The following is a 6,737-nucleotide window of genomic DNA, read 5'->3' on the forward strand; positions in this document are numbered from 1 at the left end:
CACAGTTTACTCGAATCTCACTAAGCAAACAACAACTTACTTTTCAATCTAAATCTAAATATATAATACATTATATTGTAATTCTTGTTTAACGTACACATAGAAACAGTCACAAGCGCATTCTAACTAAACAGCAGTTCTATTTCATATACGCATACGCATGCATCCTTCACGCATTGGCGGGGCCTCAGACCCCTAAAGGTCCATAAGGCCCCCTACCCACAGGGTCCTCGATCTAGCACCTTGAGCCAAAAAGGCTTTGTTGATACATAACAGCATACTTATGTTAATTCATTTACTTGTTTGTATACTTGGTTAGCCTATACATGGGTTTTTAATCGTTTGTAATTTTAGTATTTATTATTTAATGCGTTTCTTTGGTATTATTGTACATTTATTTGATAGTTTATACATGAATAACATATGAAATTATATATTGAATGTTATTTTTGAATAATCTGACTTAAAATTGCGTTGAAAGGAACTAAACTGTGTATCCTTTTGCCAAAGTTTGTCAACATGTCTTGAATCAGAAAACCCACGGCAAAAGGGCATAACTGACATTTTTAACGCAAAAATCAATATTTATAGAAAAAAAATGTGTGCTACACTGGAAGAGACATTATTTGTCTATTTGAATACAATAACCATGAAATCAAACACTAAAACACATTTTAGGGCAAAACAAATTACACGTTTTGCTTAATATCCCGAAAATAGCAAATTGTTAGTTATGCCCTTTTGCCATGGGAGGGCAGTAAATAATAATACCCCTAACTTTGTTTTGGTGTTATCCTAGTATGTTCTCCTACACAAGTCAGTTGAAATCACATTCATTGTAATAATTATTTTAAAATGATATATACCAATTTAATCACTAAAAATACAATTTTTGACATTTTGACCTTTGACCTAATTTTTCAAGGTCATGAATTGATTATGAAAGCTTTCAATATTATTTTTTTATTTGTTGCATAAATTCTGTTCATTTTTACACCAAGATCAACCATATACCATAGAGTGTTCCAAAGATACATTTTTTAGTATTTTAGACCAGGGTCAATGACCTACACAAATCAGTTGAAATCTGTTTCTTTCTATTTTTTTTTTCTAATTTTTGGATACTATCCATTATGCTCCAACTCTTTCTCAATTCAAATTTCTTCTTAAAAATCCCATTTTTTCATAGTTCATACATTTAAGCGCTGCGAGACACCGGTAAAGAGCGCTATATAACTGCTTAAATATTATTATTATTATTATTATTATTATTATTATTATTATTATTATTATTATTATTATTATTATTATTATTATTATTATTATTATGAGATATTTAGGTCTGGGTCCTCAAAAATTGAAATGACCCTCCAATTTACACCCTTGACTGATTCGTCGCCAGCACATAATTATTTCTTCCTTGTAACGTGGTTAAACTATTTTTCCGAATGTTTCGTTCAGATCAGTTGATCCGTTTTCGAAATATGTGGTCTGGGACGTTTTCCTTTCAATGGTTCTCAGATCTACACCCTACTCTTGATCGTCACAAAAATTTAATCATTTCTTTACTCGACCTTGACAAACTGTTATACAAGGTTTAAATTATACCCATTGATTTCTTTTTAAGAGACATTTAGGTCTTGGTCCTCAAAAATTGAAATGACCCTCCAATTTACACCCTTGACTGATTCGTCGCCAGCACATAATTTCTTCCTTGTAACGTAGTTAAAATTTTTCAGAAAGTTTCATTCAGGTCAGTTGATCCGTTTTCGAAATAATATGTGGTCTGGGACGTTTTCCTTTAATTGGTCCTCAGAACAAAAACAATGACTTTTCCAAGCTAGGAAAAGCCAATAATAATAATAATAATAATAATAATAATAATAAAAATAATAATAATAATGATAATAATAATAATAATAATAATAATAATAATAATAATAATATAATAATAATAATAATAATAATAATAATAATAATAATAATATAATAATAATAATAATAATAATAATAATAATAATAATAATAATAATAGTAATAGTAATAAATACGCTAAAAACAATAGACCACACCCCTTTTTTTATTTAAGCACTACTTAGTTTAAAATTTCAGAAATCACACCATGCTCACACGTCCCCTTCAAATGCAAACAGGGGCCATGCGTCTTTTTTATTTGAAGCACTACTTTAAACAGTTGGCTAGACAATCTAATATATATGAAGACATATGATGTGGGGATCACATTTCAGAAATATATAATGTCTGGAGATTTTTGTATGATCGGAAATGCAAAAAAAGAAGAAGGGAAGAAAGAGAAGGATGGGAAAGAGAATGTTGATCCAGTACCCAACCGAGTTACATTTTCTCGCAATTCACATTGGCGGATCTTGGGGAGGGGAGTCATGGGTCCTGACCCCTCCCTTGGGCAACAACAAAAGGGGAAAAAGAAAAGAATTCTAAACTTATCTTTTCAGGACCCGTGAGCTGATTTTTTTTTTCTTTTCTTTTTCTTTTTTGTTTTTTTTTTTGTTTTGTTGCTATTAGAAAATTAGAATTTTGAAGAACATAAAATTCATTAAAACACACTTCAAATGTCGGGAAAGCTCAATTCCCGCCATCTAGGAATCAAATAAAATTTTCCCGGGAGAGAACCCTCGGACCACCCTTTCTTTTTGGGATTTATCGATTCATGGAAAAAATAATACGCATGCAACTACTCATTTGTTTATGTATGTATACACACATAAAATAAAAAATGAGAAAAATTTACCTGACCTTTTTCAAGAGGGGAAAAACCTTGAATTTAGTAGAACTTTAAAAGTCATTAAAAGGCATTTCAGAAGTCAAAAAGCTCATCTCCCGCCATCTAGAAATAAAAATTTTTTTCCGGGGGAACCCGGACCCTCTTTATCTTTGGAGTTCATTGATTAATTGAATCATTTTCAAGGGGGAGGACCTTGAATTTTGAAGAATTTAAAAGTCATTGAAAGACACCACAAAAGTCGGGAAAGTTCATTTCCCGACACCTAGGAATCAACATTTTCCCGGGGAAGAACCACAGACCTTGAATTTTGTAGAACTTTAAAAGTCATTAAAAGGCATTTCAGAAGTCAAAAAGCTCATCTCCCGCCATCTAGAAATAAAAAATTTTTTCCGGGGGAACCCGGACCCTCTTTATCTTTGGAGTTCATTGATTAATTGAATCATTTTCAAGGGGGAGGACCTTGAATTTTGAAGAATTTAAAAGTCATTGAAAGACACCACAAAAGTCGGGAAAGTTCATTTCCCGACACCTAGGAATCAACATTTTCCCGGGGAAGAACCACAGACCTTGAATTTTGCGCCACCCTTTCTTTTTGGGATTTATCGATTCATGGAAAAACTACGTATGCAACTTACTCAATCTTTTTTTATATATGTATACACCCATAAGGCCTATTTACTGTATTGACAATGGGAAAAAATTATCTGACCGTTTTCAAGAGTAGAAAACCTTAGATTTTGAAGAACTTAATGACTTTCAAGTTCTTCAAAATTCAAGGTGTTCCCTTCTTGAAAAGTATTATAATGAATCAATGAACCCAGAGAAAGGGACGTTCGAGTTCTTTCCGGGAAAATGTTGATTTCTAAATGGTGGACAATGAGATTTCCCGACTTCTGAAGTATTTTTTAATGACTTTAATTTAAAAGACACCTTAGAAGTCGGAAATTGTTATGTATGTATACACACATAAGCCATATTTAACGTAATAACAATGGGAAAAAAATACCTGACCGTTTTCAAGAGTGGAAAACCTTGAATTTTGAAGAACTTAAAAGTAATTAAAGACACGTCAGAAGTCGGGAAAGCTCATTTCCCCCATCTAGAAATCAAAATTTTCCTGGGGGAGGAATGTTGAAAAAGAGAAGAGAAAAACAAAGACAAGAATAAAAAGGAAGATATAATGAACAGATATCACAATACCCTGGCCTGCAACACCTTCTCCACTTTAGAAAGTGTCCATAGCGCATTTGATCTAAGCCGCCAGATATTCTCCGCAGTGGCGTCAGCACCTGGGAACAAGGGGAAAATATCCATCTGTGGAAAATCTTTCCCCATTGAATGCCCTTTACACCCGGGAAAGTGCCTGAAAACCTCAAATTTTAAATCGTATATTTTGTTGAGGTAGGCCAATTTCTTCTAAAAATTGCACATTTCGACAATTCCGACGAAATTAGAATTAAAAAAACAAATATTTTTCGCGCGCTTCGCGCGCATTTTTTAATGTTAAAGCTTGTGCTTGCTCTCCTTTGCATTCTAAGTTATAACCCAAACTCAAAAAAAGAAAATTTAAAATAGATCGCTTTACCTAAAAGAGGGGCCTCAATGTTTAATGATGTTGAAAGAATATGTTTGTAATAAATAAAACTAGCCATAAGGAAAATGCTTATATTTAGTTTTAAAAAACGAATGTGGCCATATATAACATAACGGCATTTCTTGTTGAGGTAGGCCAATTTCCTCTAAAAATTGCACATTTTAGGGAGTTTTGATCAATTCCGACGAAATTAGAATTAAAAACACAAAAAATTTTCGCGCGTTTTGCGCGCATTTGCTAGGGTTAAAGCTTGTGCTTGCCCTCCTTTACCTTCTAAGTTATTTAAAAACCTGATAGTTGAAACTTGGAAAATCGAGAAATCGGTGGGTAAAACATACTAATTCGGCAACCAATCGAGCAAGTGGTAGTTTGTGTCAAAGTTCACAATAACCAAGAATAAAAAAAATACAATAACGTTCAAACCAAAACTAATAGCGATTAAAAATGTTATTTCAAGTTACCATTTATTGGGAAAATGTCTAAACAGACTAATGAAAAGATAAATACACTATGCAAAAAATATTGTAGCAATTTAACCATCAACATGGTATTCAGCACAACGAAAATAAGTAGTTTTTTTTAAATATTAAAGACCCTATTGGTAATGACCTTAAGTCCAACGTTGTATATCAGTTCACATGTGAGGCTGTAAGGTCTCACAACGTTGTATATCAGTTCATATGTGGAGGCTGTAAGGCCTCATACATTGGGGAGACTTCCCGCCATTTTGCAACAAGGATAGAGGAGCATTTACACAGGGATAACAATTCACATATATACATACACATCAAAAAATACAGTAATTGCAAAACACAGAGTAACAAAAAGTGCTTTGAAATAATAGATAAAGCAAATACACAGTATCAATTAAAAATTAAAGAATCCCTCCATATTAAATGGAAGAATCCTGAACTTAAAAGACAAGTTCAAAGTTACGAGATTCCACTAAGCATTTGAACTGGAATTATAATTACGTAACTCTAATGTGCAAGTAACGACACTACTATGTATTCAAATACCTATTTTAAAATAAATTAGAGCTACGATATTAACTAAGCATTTGACCTTAGACTGTTTGAGAAACTAGAATTGGAATTACGTAACTTTAATGTGCCAACGAGTTACGACACTACTATGTATTCAATTTATATTTAGAATGAATTAACTCTAATGTGCATAAGTTATAGGCAAAGGTATATAAGCCTCAGGCAGAAGATGTATTGAATACGAAGAAACATGTCGGGTTCTATTAAATGTATTTTTGTTCCTCTTAAATTCGTCTTTATACTACATTCTGTTCGGAAGTTTGGCTGTATTGTACATGAGTTTACACAGACTAGTACGGTCACAAAGCAAGACCTAAGACTGTTTGAGAAACTAAGCAAGAAGTTGAAAAAGCATACGCAGACATAAATTTTCTCAATTGTTGAATTTTCGGCGTTTTCCCCAAATTTATTATATATATATACTGTCTCTTATACACATCTAGATGTGTATAAGAGACAGGCGTCTATTCTCACATCTAGATGTGTATAAGAGACAGGTGTATGCCACTTGAAAAATATTTACGCTACTGAGGCTTGTATTGACAGATGCATGATTAAGTAGAAAGCCAATTAGCCTATTGAAGTATGTTAGCCCGGTATGTAGTAACATTATATAAATAGTTTTCAATCTTATAAATGTTTTGACTGAATTTACTGTCTATATCGACTAACTTATTTATAAAATTAATGATATCTGCTCCTGGGGTAGCGGCTCGCTAGTGGATTTGCAGATTGCCATACTTCCGGGCATATCTTCTAGAGGTGCAATTATTTCAGAATTTACTTATCTCAGCCTCAACCACGTTGGAGCTGAGGTGAACCCCCACTATCTTTAAATCATGCGTCTGCCCCTAGAGAGGCATAGGAGTAGCGGCTCTGCTGGTTGCCAACCAATTTTGTTATGATACACCGCACCCCCCTTCCCCACCCACCACCAATTTCAGAAAGTTTTTGACGCCCCTAAGAACAAATTTTTTCACTACTTATATATATACAGAGAAATAGGGAGGGAGTTGATTGACAACTGTCTCTTATACACATCTAGATGTGTATAAGAGAATAATAATACATCGTGTAGCACAGCTCTCAACGAATGTGGTCCAAACTGTGTGTTCAGATCACAATATTAGGGATTGGTAGTGCCAAAATAATGCTATTTAGATAGGCAAATTATTATTATTCCCCCCCCCCATTTTTGATCCGACGACCTAGTCGTGCGTCGGACAATCATATAACAGAACATTTGATACCAATTCAAATTAATGACTTGCCAGTCGATTTGCTATTCTATATTGTAATCCAAGTTATTACAAACCTTCTAGCGATGCTATAG

Source organism: Anneissia japonica, unplaced genomic scaffold (assembly GCF_011630105.1).
Source record: "Anneissia japonica isolate Jap-2015-1 unplaced genomic scaffold, ASM1163010v1 scaffold2055_len368625_cov186, whole genome shotgun sequence".
NCBI classification, from domain to species: Eukaryota; Metazoa; Echinodermata; class Crinoidea; order Comatulida; family Comatulidae; genus Anneissia; species Anneissia japonica.